This window comes from Ovis aries, chromosome 3, assembly GCF_016772045.2.
Source record: "Ovis aries strain OAR_USU_Benz2616 breed Rambouillet chromosome 3, ARS-UI_Ramb_v3.0, whole genome shotgun sequence".
NCBI classification, from domain to species: Eukaryota; Metazoa; Chordata; class Mammalia; order Artiodactyla; family Bovidae; genus Ovis; species Ovis aries.
The window spans coordinates 133,922,141-133,938,708 of NC_056056.1; the positions used below are offsets into that span (position 1 = coordinate 133,922,141).

A 16,568-nucleotide genomic window follows, 5' to 3' on the forward strand; every position below is an offset into this window, starting at 1 on the left:
GTCTTAAGCATTCACCTGGGACTGCTCTCTAGGTTCAGAGCAAGCCCTGTTATGCGGTGAAGGAGTGTCCCATCACAGGAAGAGCTGGTTGTTCTCAGTCCGCTGTTTTGGCTTTTTTTATTGTTGTTGTTTTTCAGCTCCTAGTATACAAAAACATCTTCATCAAAAACAGTAGCTGAACACACGCTATAGGAGCAGCATGCCAGGCATGGTTGACTCATTTAACACTACTAGTCAATGTGAAGCATAGGTCCTCAGGCACAAATCCAAGAATCTCTTGTTTGCAAAAGTCATGGGGTGCATGCATGACCTGAGGCAGGACCCTGTTAGTCATGAACTTTCTAGAAACTGGGAAGTAGAATTGGATAACAAACCAGAGACATTTGTTTGCCTATTGGCAGCATTTTGTTAAACAAGAGGGAAAAAAGCAGAGGCTGTGAATTGTAAGTTATTCTGCAATGATTCATTGGGCAAGGCTTTTTTTAATTTTTAATTTTTAATTTATTTATCTTAATTGGAGGCTAATTACTTTACAATATTGTATTGGTTTTGCCATACATCAACATGAATCTACCACGGGTGTACACGTGTTCCCCATCCTGAACCTCCCTCCCACCTCCCTCCACATACCATCCCTCTGGGTCATCCCAGTGCACCAGCCCCAAGCATCCTGTATCCTGCATTGAACCTGGCCTGGAAATTCATTTCTTATATGATATTATACATGTTTCAATGTCATTCTCTCAAATCATCCTACCCTCTCCCTCTCCCACAGAGTCCAAAAGACTGTTCTATACATCTGTGTCTCTTTTGCTGTCTCGCATACAGGGTTATCGTTACCATCTTTCTAAATTCCATATATATGTGTTAGTATACTGTATTGGTGTTTTGCTTTCTGGATTACTTCACTCTGAATAATAGGCTCCAGTTTCATCCACCTCATTAGAACTGATTCAAATGTATTCTTTTTAATGGCTGAGTAATACTCCATTGTGTATATGTACCACAAATTTCTTATCCATTCATCTGCTGATGGACATCTAGGTTGCTTCCATGTCCTGGCTATTATAAACAGTGCTGCGATGAACATTGGGGTACACGTGTCTCTTTCAATTCTGGTTTCCTTAGTGTGTATGCCCAGCAGTGGGATTGCTGGGTCATAACGCAGTTCTATTTCCAGTTTTTTAAGGAATCTCCACACTGTTCTCCATAGCGACTGTACTAGTTTGCACTCCCACCAACAGTGTAAGAGGGTTCCCTTTTCTCCACACCCTCTCCAGCATTTATTGCTTGTAGACTTTTGGATAGCAGCCATTCTGACTGGCGTGAGATGGTACCTCATTGTGGTTTTGATTTGTATTTCTCTGATACTGAGTGATGTTGAGCATCTTTTCATGTGTTTGTTAGCCATCTGTATGTCTTCTTTGGAGAAATGTCTGTTTAGTTCTTTGGCCCATTTTTTGATTGGGTCATTTATTTTTCTGGAATTGAGCTGCAGGAGTTGCCTGTAAATTTTTGAGATTAGTTGTTTGTCAGTTGCTTCATTTGCTATTATTTTCTCCCATTCTGAAGGCTGTCTTTTCACCTTGCTTATAGTTTCCTTTGTTGCCCAGAAGCTTTTAATTTTAATTAGATCCCATTTGTTTATTTTTGCTTTTATTTCCAATATTCTGGGAGCTGGGTATGTCAGAGAATGTTTTGCCTATGTTCTCCTCTAGTTTTATAGTTTCTGGTCTTACATTTAGATCTTTAATCCATTTTGAGTTTATGTTTGTGTACAGTGTTAGAAAGTGATCTAGTTTCATTCTTTTACAAGTGGTTGACCAGTTTTCCCAGCACCACTTGTTAAAGAGATGGTCTTTTCTCCATTGTATATTCTTGCCTCCTTTGTCAAAGATAAGGTGTCCATAGGTGCATGGATTTATCTCTAGGCTTTCTATTTTGTTCCATTGATCTATATTTCTGTCTTTGTGCCAATACCTTACTGTCTTGATGACTGTGGCTTTGTAGTAGAGCCTGAAGTCAGGCAGGTTGATTCCTCCAGTTCCATTCTTCTTTCTCAAGATTGCTTTGGCTATTCGAGGTTTTTTGTATTTGCATACAAATTGTAAATTATTTGTTCTAGCTATACCATTGGTAGCTTGATAGGGATTGCATTGAATCTATAGATTGCTTTGGGTAGTATACTCATTTTCACTATATTGATTCTTCCAATCCATGAACATGGTATATTTCTCCATCTATTAGTGTCCTCTTTGGTTTCTTTCATCAGTGTTTTATAGTTTTCTATATATAGGTCTTTAGTTTCTTTAGGTAGGTATATTCCTAAGTATTTTATTCATTTCGTTGCAATGGTGAATGGAATTTTTTCCTTAATTTCTCTATTTTCTCATTATTAGTGGATAGGAATACAAGGGATTTCTGTATGTTGATTTTATATCCTGCAACTTTACTATATTCATTGATTAGCTCTAGTAATTTTCTGGTGGGGTCTTTAGGGTTTTCTATGTAGAGGATCATGTCATCGGCAAACAGTGAGAGTTTTACTTCTTTTCCAGTTTGGATTCCTTTTATTTCTTTTTCTGCTCTGATTGCTGTGGCCCAAACTTCCAGAACTATGTTGAATAGTAGTGGTGAGAGTGGGCACCCTTGTCTTGTTCCTGACTTTAGGGGAAATGCTTTCAATTTTTCACCATTGAGGATAATGTTTGTGGTGGGTTTGTCATATATAGCTTTTATTATGTTGAGGTATGTTTTAGAATTATTCACATAGCCTGTTAGCCTGAATATGCCCCCAGCTCACTCCCCATAATATTTTCTGCCAACAACTCATCTAGAAGGAGTTCACCTCTTTCAAAGATGAGCACTAGTCAGAAGGGAACCATCCCAGGATCAACAAAAGAGATACACATTCAAAAATGAAATGAAGAGGAAAATAAAAAGGCAGATAATGAGCACTCATCAGAACAAAGTCATCATAAAATATTCCCAAAATAAAATAAATCCTCTATAAAATTCAAGGAAAAGAAGCAAATAATGAGAGAGTAAGATATAAAACATTACTTAGAGAAGTCAGATATGAGGCTGAGAGAAAAATAAAACTAGCAGGGAGATGAAGGTCAAGCTGACGTCAGTACAAAGGGCAATACACATGCTGAATGCACAGCAAAGAGCATAGGGGAGAATATTGAGGAAAGAGAATCAGGGGTCTTAGTGGGAGTTAATAAGAGATTAAAGAAAGATCAAGAGCATATAGGATAAACAAAGGATACAAAGGAGATTCAACACAAGCATAATTTGAACACCTAAAGGAAAAGAGTGTACACACACATACACAACCTCACACACACAAATGGTCCCTCCCAAAGCACAGAAACATCTTCAATTAAGTGGTTGGGGATTTGTGCTGTGATTCATTTTGACAAATAAATATAGGCAAATGTGTGTAATTTAGTCATTTTAAAATATATAAAACCTTTCTTACCTGGAGAATCCCAGGGATAGGGTCGCACAGAGTCAGACACAACTGAAGCAACTTGGCAGCAGCAGACAGCATATTAAAAAGCAAAGACATCATTTTGCCAACAAAGATCCATCTAGTCCAATGGTTTTTCCAGTAGTCATGTACAGATGTGAGAGTTGGACCATAAGGAAAGCTGAGCACCAAAGAACTGATGTTTTCAAATTGTGGTGTTGGAGAAGACTCCTTAGAGTCCCTTGGACTGCAAGGAGATCAAACCAGTCAATCCTAAAGGAAATCAATCCTGAATATTCATTGGAAGGACTGATGCTGAAACTCTAATATTTTTACTAGCTGATGCAAAAAGCCAACTCATTGGAAAAGACCCAGATGCTGGAAACGATTGAGGGCAGGAGGAGAAGGGGAAGACAGAGGATGAGATGGTTGGATGGCGTCACTGACTCAATGGACATGAGCTTGAACAAACTTCAGGTGAGAGTGAAGGACAGGGAAGACTGGCATGCTTCAGTCCATGGAGTTGCAAAGAGCTGGACATGACTTAGTAACTGAACAACAACAACAAATATCATATATGGGTATAAAGAATGAAGTCATGCAGCTTGTGACAACATGGATGTATCTCTAGGGCTTTACGCTAAGTGACATAAGTCAGACAGAGAAAGACAAGTATTGCAAATCTCTCATATGTGAAATCCAAAAAGCAAATGCATTTTCAAAAATTTAAAAACTAAACTCATAGATGCAGAGACCAGATTGGTGGATACCAGAGGGAGGGAGATGCGGGAGAGGTGAGAGAAATGGGTGAAATGTTTTTGCAGGTTTTAAGTTTAAATAAATTTAAAAAAACACACACACAGAGATACAATCATATATTCTTAGAACGTGATGGCTAACCTCGCAATAATTGAGGATACCAAGGCAACAATATGGAGCAACTGGAACACTCATACACTGCTGTGGAAACAGAAAATGATGCAAGCATTCTGTAAATATATATACATATATATTTATACATTTGCCTATACCCATATATCTATATAGGGCTTTCTTGGTGGCTCAGATAATAAAGAATCTGCCTGCAATGCAGGAGACCCGGGTTCATATGGAATGATATCAGAGAAGGCAATCACAAAAGCCAAAGAGTGGAGAACTCAAGATAGGTTGTTGTTATTGCTTGGTCACTAAGTTATGTCTGACTCTTTGCAACCCCATGGACTAAAGCATGCCAGGCTTCCCTGTCCACTCTCTCCTAGAGTTTTTCAATCATGTCCATTGACTTGGGGATGCTATCTAACCACCTCATCATCGGTTGTGCTCTTCTCCTTCTGCCTTCAATCTTTCCCAGCATCAGGGTCTTTTCTAATGAGTCAACTCCTCACATCAGGTGGCCAAAGTATTGGAGTTTCAGCTTTGGCATCAGTCCTTCCAATGATTATTCAGGGTTGATTTCCATTAGGATTTACTGGTTTGATCTCCTTGCTGTCCAAGGGACTCTCAAGAGTCTTCTCCAGAACCACAATTCGAAGGAGTCAGTTCTTTGGTGCTCAACTTTCTTTATGGTCCAACTCTCACATCCATATGTAACTATTGGAAAAACCATATGTTTGACTATATGGACCTTTGTAAACAGGCAACCTACTTTATTTAACAAATAAGTGGCCAAAAAATTAAGATCAAAATGATATAAAGGATGTATTATTTAAAAGATATATCACCCAAATAAACATGCATGGACATTATTTAGACCCTGAGTTGAACAAATTATAAAAATAAATAAAAATAAAGGGAAATTTGAATGTTCACTAAACTCCTTGATGTTAAAGAATTATTTTTAACTTTTTAAGGTATAAAAATGGCATTTTGGTCATTTTCTAAAGAGTCGATTGTTTAGACATAAACATTGAATTGAATATGAAACTCTATGACCTTCCTTCTGGAATTTCCTTTCAAATAATTTAAGATGGATGAAGAAAGTGGGTGGAGTTATAGATGAAATAAAGTTGACCTTGAGATAATAATCACAAAATCTGCATAATGGGCACCCATCCATAATTGATCAATAAGGACCTATTATGTTGTTCCTATACTTTTCTATCTGTTAATTTTTACAGAATGGGAAGAGCAAGTCAAATTTAAGGTATTTATAATCACTGGGAAAATGGTAATCTTTCTGTTAGAGCATAAACAAAAGACTGCTCTTAGATTTCCAAGTTCTCAGCTATTACAAAAGATTGGAATTACGGATGAAGCAAAGCTAGCCTTGACATAATAATTGCAAAATCAAGGTAATGGGCATGTACATTCTGATACACAAGCATATTGAATGCATAAATTCATAAAATTCATAAAATCCATAATTCAATGCATATTGAACCTTTGTTTGAGACAAAGTCTAACTCCTAGCCTCAGTTAATTGAGAATAATCTTGTACTGATATCAAAGATCAAAGGCAGGAGAATTTTTTCCTTTGTTAAAGGAAGCCAAAAAGCAGCCTTCTTATTTCTTATCTTTTCTAATAACCAAAGTATCATCTCATTGTTTATAAAGCCCAGCCCTTCCCAATCTCAGGCTCACCCTCCAGGGCTGAGCCCAGCCCATTCTTCCTTTTACATTAGCTACTGGAAGCCCATCTCATACTTTTCCTCTCATGCCCTTCTTAACCTCTTCTTCAGGAACCATGTCTTGCAAATCCAGCGTGAAGACCCAAAGCATCAGCTGCAGGGGCTTCAGTGCCAGCTCAGCCAGACTCCCTGGGGTGTGCGGCTCTGGCTTCAGCAGCGTGTCCCTGTCCCGCTCCAGGGGCAGTGGCGGCCTCTCTGGAGTGTGTGGAGGAGCTGGCTTTGGCAGCCGCAGCCTCTATGGCCTGGGGAGCTCCAAGAGGATCTCCATCGCAGGGGGCAGCTGTGTCATCGGTGGTGGCTATGGCGGCAGAATTGGAGTTGGCTATGGCTTTGGAGGTGGAGCCGGGAGTGGAATTGGTTTTGGTGCTGGGGCTGGTAGTGGCTTTGGGCTCGGTGGTGGAGCTGGCTTTGGAGGTGGCTATGGGGGCTATGGCTTCTCTGTGTTCCCCACTGGAGGTATCCAAGAGGTCACCATCAACCAGAGTCTCCTGACTCCCCTCAACCTGCAAATCGACCCCACCATCCAGCGGGTGAGGACTGAGGAGCGGGAGTAGATCAAGACCCTCAACAACAAGTTTGCCTCCTTCATTGACAAGGTGAGCTGGGAGCATCTGCCACCAATGGGGATTGCAGAATGCCCAAGAGAGACCCAACCAATGTCCGACCAGAGGGAGCCTCGGGATATTCAAGAGAGAGGGGACTCAGAGGAGCTCTCTACTGGCATGCGAGTCAGGTTCCATGTGCATCACAGGCAGGAGATGATGGAAATCATTTAGATCCTGCAAATTTCTCTCATTCCTGTCAACTCTTAATAACTCTGAAGCAGAGAAAAAGAAAGGAAAGAATGAAATAGATTAACACTTACCACTAATAGGTCTACAATGGGATACAAACAAAAGGCCAGTCACTACCTACTCTGAGGTTCTGGCCCACCTTTCTAGTAGGAAGAAAAAAAAAGAGAAGAAAAGAACAAAGAAAAAAAAATCCATACAGATGAAAAAAAGAAGTGTTTGAGATGTGTAAATATTTATAATTTGCTTTTGAAAAGAAGTTATTCTAGAAACAGAGCATGGCCACCTATAACAATGCTTTAGAAGAGATACAAGCACTAAATGTGAGTTTAGATTAGTATTTAATCATTATATAACATTTAACATCCCTTTTACTGAAATCCAGTAAAAATAAAAGCTTTGTATATTATATCGGATAAAAACCATTTTAAACTGAAATTTTGATTCTGCTTGCCAAAATAAAGAGAGGAAATGATGAAAATTCACTGATATAGGCACACTTACCTAAAGGGCAGGAACAGCTCAAAAATCCATGAGGGAATTTCATCAGCGAGATCTGTCAGTTTAGAAGGAAGAAGATTAGGGGAGCATACCTCCCAATCTGAGTCTCTGTTTTCTCTTAGTAGCCCAGCACCATGGACACCACTCCAGCCTCCTTGGAAACCTAGTAACACGGACACTTGTTGCTCTCTATCTCCAGCAAATGACTCTCTTGCCTTCTTCCAGATGTAGTTCCTGGAGAAACAAGTGCCTGGACACCAAGAGGACCCTCCCTAAGGAGCAGGGATCCAAGCCCGTGAAGCTGACCCTAGTGACTATGTTTGAGCAGTACATCAACAACCTCAGGGAGTGGAAGGATTATCTTCTCTTTTTTTAGTGACTGCCCAGATTCAGAGTTCATGCAGGATCTGGTGGAGAACTTCAAGAACAAGCAGATTACAGGAGAGAAATCGTTCAGCTTTCTGAAACCCACACTTAGTCTACTGAGTGACTAGGTTCAGTTGTGGAAATGAAAATTGTAAATTGTTGTCTAAACAGGAACAGACTCACAAACTTAGAGAAGGAAATTATGGTTCCCAGGGTTGGGGGCGGGGAAGATGGGGGAAGGGACAGTAAGAAAGTTTGGGAAGGTGGTATTGTAATACTGCTGCATTCAAAATGGATCACTGACAAGGACCTACTGCATAGCACAGGGAACTCTGCTCAATGTTATGTGGCCGCCTGGATGGGAGGGGAGTTTGGGGGAGAATGGATATATGTATATGTATGGCTAAGTCCCTTCACTGCTCACCTGAAATTATCACAACATTGTCAATCAGCTATACTCCAATACAAAATAAAAAGTTTTTTTAAAAAATAGATAACTAATGAGAACTTACAGTGCAGCACAGGGAACTCTACTCAGTGCTCTGTGGTGACCTAAATGGGAAAGAAATCCAGAAAAGCGGGGATATATGTATACATATAACTGATTCACTTTGCAGTAGTAGAAGCTATCACAACATTGTAAAGCAACTTTATTCCCATAAAAATTAATTAAAAATAAATACATTGCCTAAGAAAAATATGAAGAACAAAATGGGCAGTAGACTTCATTATCAAGCACATATCCCCAATACTAGGGGAAAAGATGAGAGGATAGTCACTTCTCAGGCTCCTTGGACTGATAGTTCCATTCAAGAATTATCCATTTAATGAAAAATGTTGGGTCAGGACAGGTTCTTTCAAAATCCTTTATGAATTGGCTCAAGCATTTCTCCTCATCCTCTCTTTCTGGAAATGAAGAAATAAATAAGCACCAAATCAATTTGTAACACTGAAGAAAGTGAGCTTAGCAAGGTTAGGTGTCCCCATCCTTTTGTTGAAGGCTAGAAGAGCCCACATCTGGAAAGAGAAGATGTTGGGTGGGCTGGGCGTGGGGGTCAGCTGAGTCTGAGTTGTTCCTCCTCTCCCAGGAGGTAGATGCTGCATGAATGAGGCTGAACTGCACACCAAGATAAGTACCTTTAGTGATCAAGTTGTTCTCTTACATTCCTACTTTGAGATGATGAGCTCCTCACCCTGTTTGTTTTTCTTCTTAAGGGTCTGAGTGCATGGAATGCTGGGGGGGTTGATTTCATAGATGTATCACTGGAAGCAGAGGTACTGACAATCCATATCTCGTAGGAGTGCCCTCAGATGCAATCTCAGAGCTTAGACATTTTCATGGTCCTCTTCATGGACAACCACCATAATCTGGACCCAGATAGCATCATCTCTGAGGGTGAAGGGCTATAGGGAAGATTGTTCAAATGAGGCCAAGTCCTTATACCAAACAAATGTGAGCAGTTTCCAGCAATGGGAGAGGAATTCTGTGCCCCCCACTCCCTGCTCACAGTTGGTTACATTCAGCTGCACCAGCTTAACTGCAGTTTTTTGTGTGGAGTCTGAAATACAAAGACACTGGGTGATCTCATAGGATGTCTGTCATTGCTCCGTTCACGTAGACAATTAAAGAATTTGCAATAAGGCCCATTGAACAAAAAGAAAAAAGTTTAATGACATTGCCCTACTGAGTTTTGCCTTCAACCTCTTTCTGATTATGAAATTCCTTAGATATCACAAAGAACATCACAGGTAATTGAAAAACTAGATGCTCAGTGATCAAACAGAACTATTCAATTGTGCAGCAGCAAATAATCTTATGCCACCTATTTTTTTCTAGAGAAGAAGTCACATCACTTGGCATGAGTTTCTTAGAGGACTGGGAATTGAAAGCCACTGTTGGCACATGAAAGGCCAGAAACACTGTATCTCCCCCCATGCACACGGCTTCTCTGTCCTGAACTACAGTATAAGTAGCTGCAGGTCAAGATAGACTGACAAAGGGATGAACTGCACAAAATCAAGCAGGAGACTGCTGAGCTCAACCCGCATGATCCAGAGACCGATCTGAGATAGACAACGGCCACGTGCACTTCACCATCTCCAGTGGCTATGGCAGCGTCAGTGATGTCAGCAGGGGCTGCAGCCTGCACAGTGGCAGTGGCAACCCTTACAGCAGCACTCACAGCCTCGGAGGTGGCTTCAGTTCTGGCAGCAGCAGAGCCATAGCGGGCTGGTTTCAGCTCCTCTGTGGGCAGCAGTTCCACCATCAAATATACCACCACCTCCTCCTCCTCCAGCAGGAAGATCTAAAAGCACTGAAGTCATCCTATTGGTATTTGGTCCCACATTGTCTCAGTCCCCTGTCCAGCTGCATTGCCCATTCCTTAGGATGCCGCCTCTCTCCTGCCTCCGACTTCTCTTGGCCTATGAGTTAGAGCTGAAATTGCAAAGTTCTCATTTCCTCTGTCTATACCAACTTCACCTGAGCTTCCCTTATTCACCATCAGAAGGTCAACAGTCAGTGTCATGGAGATATGCAGACATCCTCTTGATGTTCCCATCTTATCATCATTTTCATCAGTCTACCGTGATTCTAGGAAGAAAATGACTTACACCCGCCTTGAAAACTGAAGCTCAATCCACATCATGCTATCAGAGCAGGGACTCCTCCCTTTAATTTTAATTATCCTATCCATTCTAACAAGATTCAAGAGTTCCTCACAGAATGAATAAGTTATTTTCTTCTGCAGTGCCCCTAAATGGTATTGACGCCACCCTCTCAGATATCCCTGCGATGCTTTGCTCTCTTTGCTTTCTTTTGTTGTGTTGAAGAAAGCAGATTTCTAATAAAAAGATTCTGTGTTAGACTGTATTATTGATCATGTACTGGTCCTGAAATTTTCTTATCCCACACAGAGATCTTCATCTTTGTAGAACCACCTCTAAGCCCCACTGATGACTTAACCTGTCTCATACCCGACTCTGTTGGTTAACATCGTGTGATACTCAGTCCTGTGGGTGGATGACTATCCACTGCTATTTGGCTGTCTGCCACTCAGCTTTTTCTCAAACTGGAGTCTTTGAAGCAGTCTCTTCAGCAAGGGGTGTTGGGAAAGTTGGACACCTATGTGTAAATTAATGAATTTAGAACATGCCCTCTCACCATACACAAAAATAAACTCAAAATAGCTTGAAGACTGAAACATAGGACATGACACCATAAAGCCCCTAAAAGAGAACACAGACAAAACATCCTCTGACATAAATAGTACTAATATTTTCTTGGGTCAGTCTCCCAGGGCAATAGAAACAACAAAAGGAACCTAATCAGACTTACAAGCTTTTGTACAGCAAAAGAAACCATAAGCAAACTATAAAGAAAATCTACCAAATGAGAGAAAATATTTGCAAATGCTGTGACTGACAAGGGCTTAATTTTCAAAATATACAAACAGCTCACACAAAAAAACAACAAAAACAGTCCAATCAGAAAATGAGAGAAGACCTAAAGAAACATTTCTCCAAAGAAGAAATAGAGATGGCCAATAGGCAAATGAAAAGATCAGCATCACTAAGAGAAATGCAAATCAAATTTATCAGTACAAGGAGGTACCACCTCATAATGGTCTGAATGGTCATCATTTAAAAGTCTACAAATAACAAATGCTGGAGAGGGAGTGGAAAAAGGGAACCCTCCCTACACTGTTGATGGCTCAACCACTGTGGAAAACAGTATGGAGGTTCCTCAGAAAACTAAAAATAGAATTACCATACGACCCAGCAATTCAACTCCAGGGCATATATCCAGACAAAACTATAATTAAAAAAGATATGTACATCCCTACATTCATAGTGGCACTATTCACAATAGCCAGTTGGAAGCAATCTCAATGACCATCGACAAATGATTGGATAAAGACGATGTGGTACATATATATAATGGAATATCACTCAGCCATAAAAAATAGTAAAATAATGCCATTTGCAGCAACGTGCATGCAACTAGAGCTTATCATACTGAGTGGAACAAGTCAGAAAGACAAAGCCAAATCCCGTATGATGTCACTTGTATGTGGAATCTAAAATATGACACAAATGAACTTATCTTTGAAGCAGAAGCAGAATCAGGGACATACAGGATAGACTGGTGGTTGCCAAGAGGGTCGGTGGGGGGTGGTAGAGGTGGGAGTGGGCGTTTGGGATTAGCAGATGCAAACTGGTATAAAGAGCCTCTTGATGAAGGTGAAAAGGAGAGTAAAAAAGCTGGCTTAAAACTCAACAATCAAAAAACGAAGATCGTGGCAACCAGCCCCATCACTTCATGGCAAGTAGGAGGGGAAACAATGGAAACAATGACAGACTTTATTTTTATGGGCTCCAAAATCACTGCAGATGGTGACTACAGTCATGAAATTAAAAGACGCTTGTTTCTTGGAAGAAAAGCTATGACAAACCTAGACAGCAATCCTAAGAAGTAGAGACATTACTTTGCCAACAAAGGCCCATATAGTCAAAGCTATGGTTTTGCCAGTAGTCACATATAGATGTGAGAGTCGGACCATGAAAAGCCTGAGCACCAAATAATTGATGCTTTTAAACTGTGGTGTTGAAGAAGACTCTTGAAAATCTCTTGGATTGTAAGAAGATCAAACCAGTCAATCTTAAAGAAAATCAATCCTAAATATTCATTGGAAGGACTGATGCTGAAGCTGAAGCTCCAATACTTTGGCCACCTGATACAAAGAGCTGACTCATTAGAAAATGCCCTGATGCTGGGAAAGATTGAAGGCAGGAGAAGGGGAAGACAGAGGACGAGATGGTTGGATGGCATCACTGACTCAATGAACATGAGTTTGAGCAAGCTCCGGGAGATGGTGAAGGACAGGGAAGCCTGGCGTGCTGCAGTCCATGGGGTCACAAAGAGTCGGACATGACTGAGCGACTGAACAACAACAACAACAAAAACAAGGGTCTACTGTATAGCACAGGGAACTATATTCAATATCCTATGATAAGCCACAATGGAAAAGAATATCAAAAGAATGCATACGTATACATATAAAGCTGAGTCAGTGCTGTACAGCAGTAATTAACATAACATTGTAATTTAACTATACTTCAGTAAAAAATGACTTTTAAAATGAAGTCTTTGAAAATACATTAGGAAAGAAAATGAATCTGGGTTCCCGAAAACTGGATCAGCATGATCTGATAACTGAGATGTTTGTTTTTCCATCTCCACTTGGTCCCCATCTGATCTCTGAGACTCTCTTAGAGATACCCTTCACAGCCTCCACCCATCACTGGGACACCTCAGCACTGATTCAGGGATAGTTGGTAGGAAGGTGAAATGTTTGATCCCTCTCTGTGATAATACCAATTTTTGCCATAAAGCTATCACTTTGTTACAACATCTGATATGCATCAGTCAAGCTGACGGGTACAGAAAAGGAATATTCCAGATCTTGGTGGATGGGCTTAAAACCATGTGGTGCTTAATGAGTTGGAATGGATTTCCTTTTACCCAAAGATATTTGGGATCCACTGAAGAACTTTCAACAAATGCTGGTTAAAATTCATAAAACTGTACCCCTCAAAACGGTGAATTTAACTGCCTGTAAATCATATCTCCATAATGCTGAAATAAAATAATGCTATCAAAAAAGTCAATGAAATAAATTAATAAAACCTCTGAACAGTGTTGTTTAGAGACTTTGCTTTGAAATGCTGTTGGCAAAAAAAAAAGAAAAAAGAGATTGAAAAACGGTTCAAGTTGACAGATGACATCAGATTAGCATGAAGGTGGTTCTGGTTGGGAACATTTCCTTTTGTGACAGGATATCAAAAACCATTTTCACTGTAAAATTCTTTACAAGCAAGATCGATGTTAGAGGTTTATTCAGATCTTCCCATATATTTGTGTCAAGGTGATGATTTTTTACTTTTAGACAGAAACAGACTTTTAGGCCAAGTTTACACAAGTTTATTCTAGAATTTAGCTAATCAGGCTTTTCAACCAGGTCCTATCTGTATGCAAACGAATAAAAAGTAAAGTAAAATTCCCTAAGAACAAGAGCCAATTCTGTTATAATAATGTTGCTACTTTGAAGCCACGGCAGAAACCCTCTGCCCTGGGTCATGGATCAAGTGGCAATCCAGCCTTGTTCTGTGGTTGTCTACAGTTGGGCAAGGGTCTCTCAGCTGAGCAGGTCACTAGGCAGAAACTTTGGAGCTAGGGGAGACTTCTTGTCAACTGCAAATTGGCACTTGCCATGGGCAGTTGACATCTACATCTACAAGGATTAAGTCGCTGCTGACCTTCAACAATCCCTGAAAGGAGTTTAGGGTGGAGAGCAGAAACAAGGCACCCTGGACTTGGGGGAAAACTGGCAGGGCAGGTCTTCAGAGAGTTAGATATTTTCAGGAGCTGATTTTATGAGCCCAATTATTGTATCTCCTCATATCTAGAAAAGCACTAAAATCCTTCACAGTGATGACTGTTTCTCATGATGAGCAGAAAGCTTCATGAGACTAACAGAAACCTTCTGGAAAAATATGTGTTTGATTGCACGTATTATTCCCCCTTGACATAAATCACATCTATACTGACCTTCCGCCGTGCTTCTTTGGAACAGTTTCTCAGCTGAGGTGCTGTCTCTTGGGCTGTAGTCCTCACTTTGCCCCCAAATAAAACTTAACTCACAGCTCACGTTGTGCAATTTTATTTATTTATTTATTTATTTTGTGTGTGTGTGGAATTTTTTTAAATTGACACTTTTAAAAATCTCTGATAGAGATTAGTGACCTCTCTACCCTGCCATAATGCAGCTGTAGGGTTTGAGTCAAGGGACGGAAGTAGAGGTTAGGAACTGCCAAGCAGCAAAGGCTGGTGGGGAAACTTACTAGCGCCAGGCACAGACTCTGCTTCCCCTCCCCACGTGAAGCTCTCCATGACAGCAGTTAACTTACAGGCCTTCCTCACCACCCTGGAATGAGGGTCAGGTATGTCCCCAGTTCTGTGGAAGCCAACTACATACCAGCAGCTTGACACTGGAGGTAGGCATCACTATCCCCGTCAGCTGTGAATAGGACCACCAGACAAAACAGAGGCTGCCTGGTGAAACCTGAATTTCATACAAACAACAAAAACATTTTAGCATAAGTTTGTCCCCCGTGGGTCTTCCCAGATGGCTCTAGTGGTAAAGAACCTGCCTGTCAATGCAGGAGACGTAAGAGACAGGTTCAATCCCTGGGTCGGGGAGATCCCCTGGAGGAGAGCATGGCAATCTGCTCCAGTATTCTTGCCTGGAGAATCCCATAGACAGAGGAGACTGGCAGGCTACGGTCCATGGGGTCGCAGAGTCATACACGACTGAAGCAACTTAGCACACATGCACATATGTCCCCAGTATTGGACAGGACTTACCTATACTAAAAAAAAATGATTGCTGTTTCTCTGAACTTAAAATTGAACTGCATATCTTATATTTTTATTTATTAAATACGGCAACCCTACTTGTGGACTACAGACAAATTGAACCACAGACAAGGGCACAGGTGGTTGAGCTGCTGCTCCAAATTCCCATTGGGAAGGGACAGACGAAAGGTAAAGACCAAACTCCCACACAGATCAGTTCAAACAGCCCTGGGCTTTCCTGGGTTTCTCACAGTTATGTGTCACCATTGGTGATCCCTAGTACCAGGACTTCCATTTGTTTCTGTAATTGCTCAGACTTGATCCTAGAGGAGGGAAACAGCAGTACAGCTGTTTGGCCACTTTAGCCAGAACGGTAGCTATAGATTTTTCTAAAGGATGTTGTGCTTATTAACTATGTATGTGATTTATTAAATGATGTTAATGAGGATAAAGGGTGAAAGCAAACGTAAGTCAAAATATTAATAGTGATAGATTCCAATGAGTGGAAATTTGAGTAAATGTTCTTTTCCTTTTTGTACTTTCTTGCTATATTATTATATATATAAACACATTGAAATACTATTTTTATTACATGTTGAATTCATATTTTTTCTGTAGTGTCCCATTTACCTCTTTGTGCAATCACACCATTGTCATTACTAAGGCTTTCTATTCCACGATGGCTTTTGATACAGTGATTTCTACTCATTGCTTGCTTTCACTGTTCTTTTTGTGATTATTGTGTGTTTTGTTTTCAGGTTGCTGTTGCTAATAAGTTTCCCTGGGGATTTTACAACTTCTAACAACACACTTCTGTGCGTGCGTGCTTGAATCCAAGCACATGTTGGATTCAACTGAATTATGTGCCTTCTCTTGGAAAAAAAACCTTTTCACCTGGCAGAGCCAGAACTACACCCATAAACACACACACTCACTCACACAACATAGGAATTAAAAGGCAAAGGTTGTGCACACAAAGTATGAATGTACATGAACAATGGCAGGTCCGACTTCAGAGAGGCTGTGCAGTGTCAATTCCTTTCACAGTTGTGAATTAGAACCTCTTCTTTTCTGCTGTGCTTTCTAATCACTGGAAGGTAGTGAATGAGAGTTACTAATTCCTGTACCCAGCCACCTTGCTAAACTTTTCCCCAGTTCTAAAGATGAAGTGCAAGAAAGAGACAGAGCCAGGATCCAAGAACTGACCTGCCCCTTTGCATAATCTGTGCTCTTCCCCAGTGCTAGGGTGGTGCAGTCTTGCCCGCGGACTCTGGCTCCATCAGTGCCCCCTCTGGCTGTGGGGAGAGGTGCAGGTGTGGACCAGGAGGGGCCAACTGGTCCTTCCCACGGCTCCAGCCCCTCCTGACTTTTCTTGCTGTCTGGTGGAGATG

At 40.8% G+C, this 16,568-nt stretch overlaps 1 protein-coding gene across 1 annotated transcript in view; it reads right to left on the minus strand.

Annotated features, from left to right (window-relative positions):
- Positions 1-7,496, minus strand: part of LOC114113979 (uncharacterized) — a 51,328-nt gene extending 43,832 nt beyond the window's left edge. Inside the window, exon 1 of the mRNA XM_060414051.1 lies at positions 7,398-7,496. The gene's annotated coding sequence lies outside the window, so the exon portion shown is untranslated. The remainder of the gene's footprint in view (positions 1-7,397) is intronic.
- Between the last annotated feature and the right edge of the window lie 9,072 nt (positions 7,497-16,568).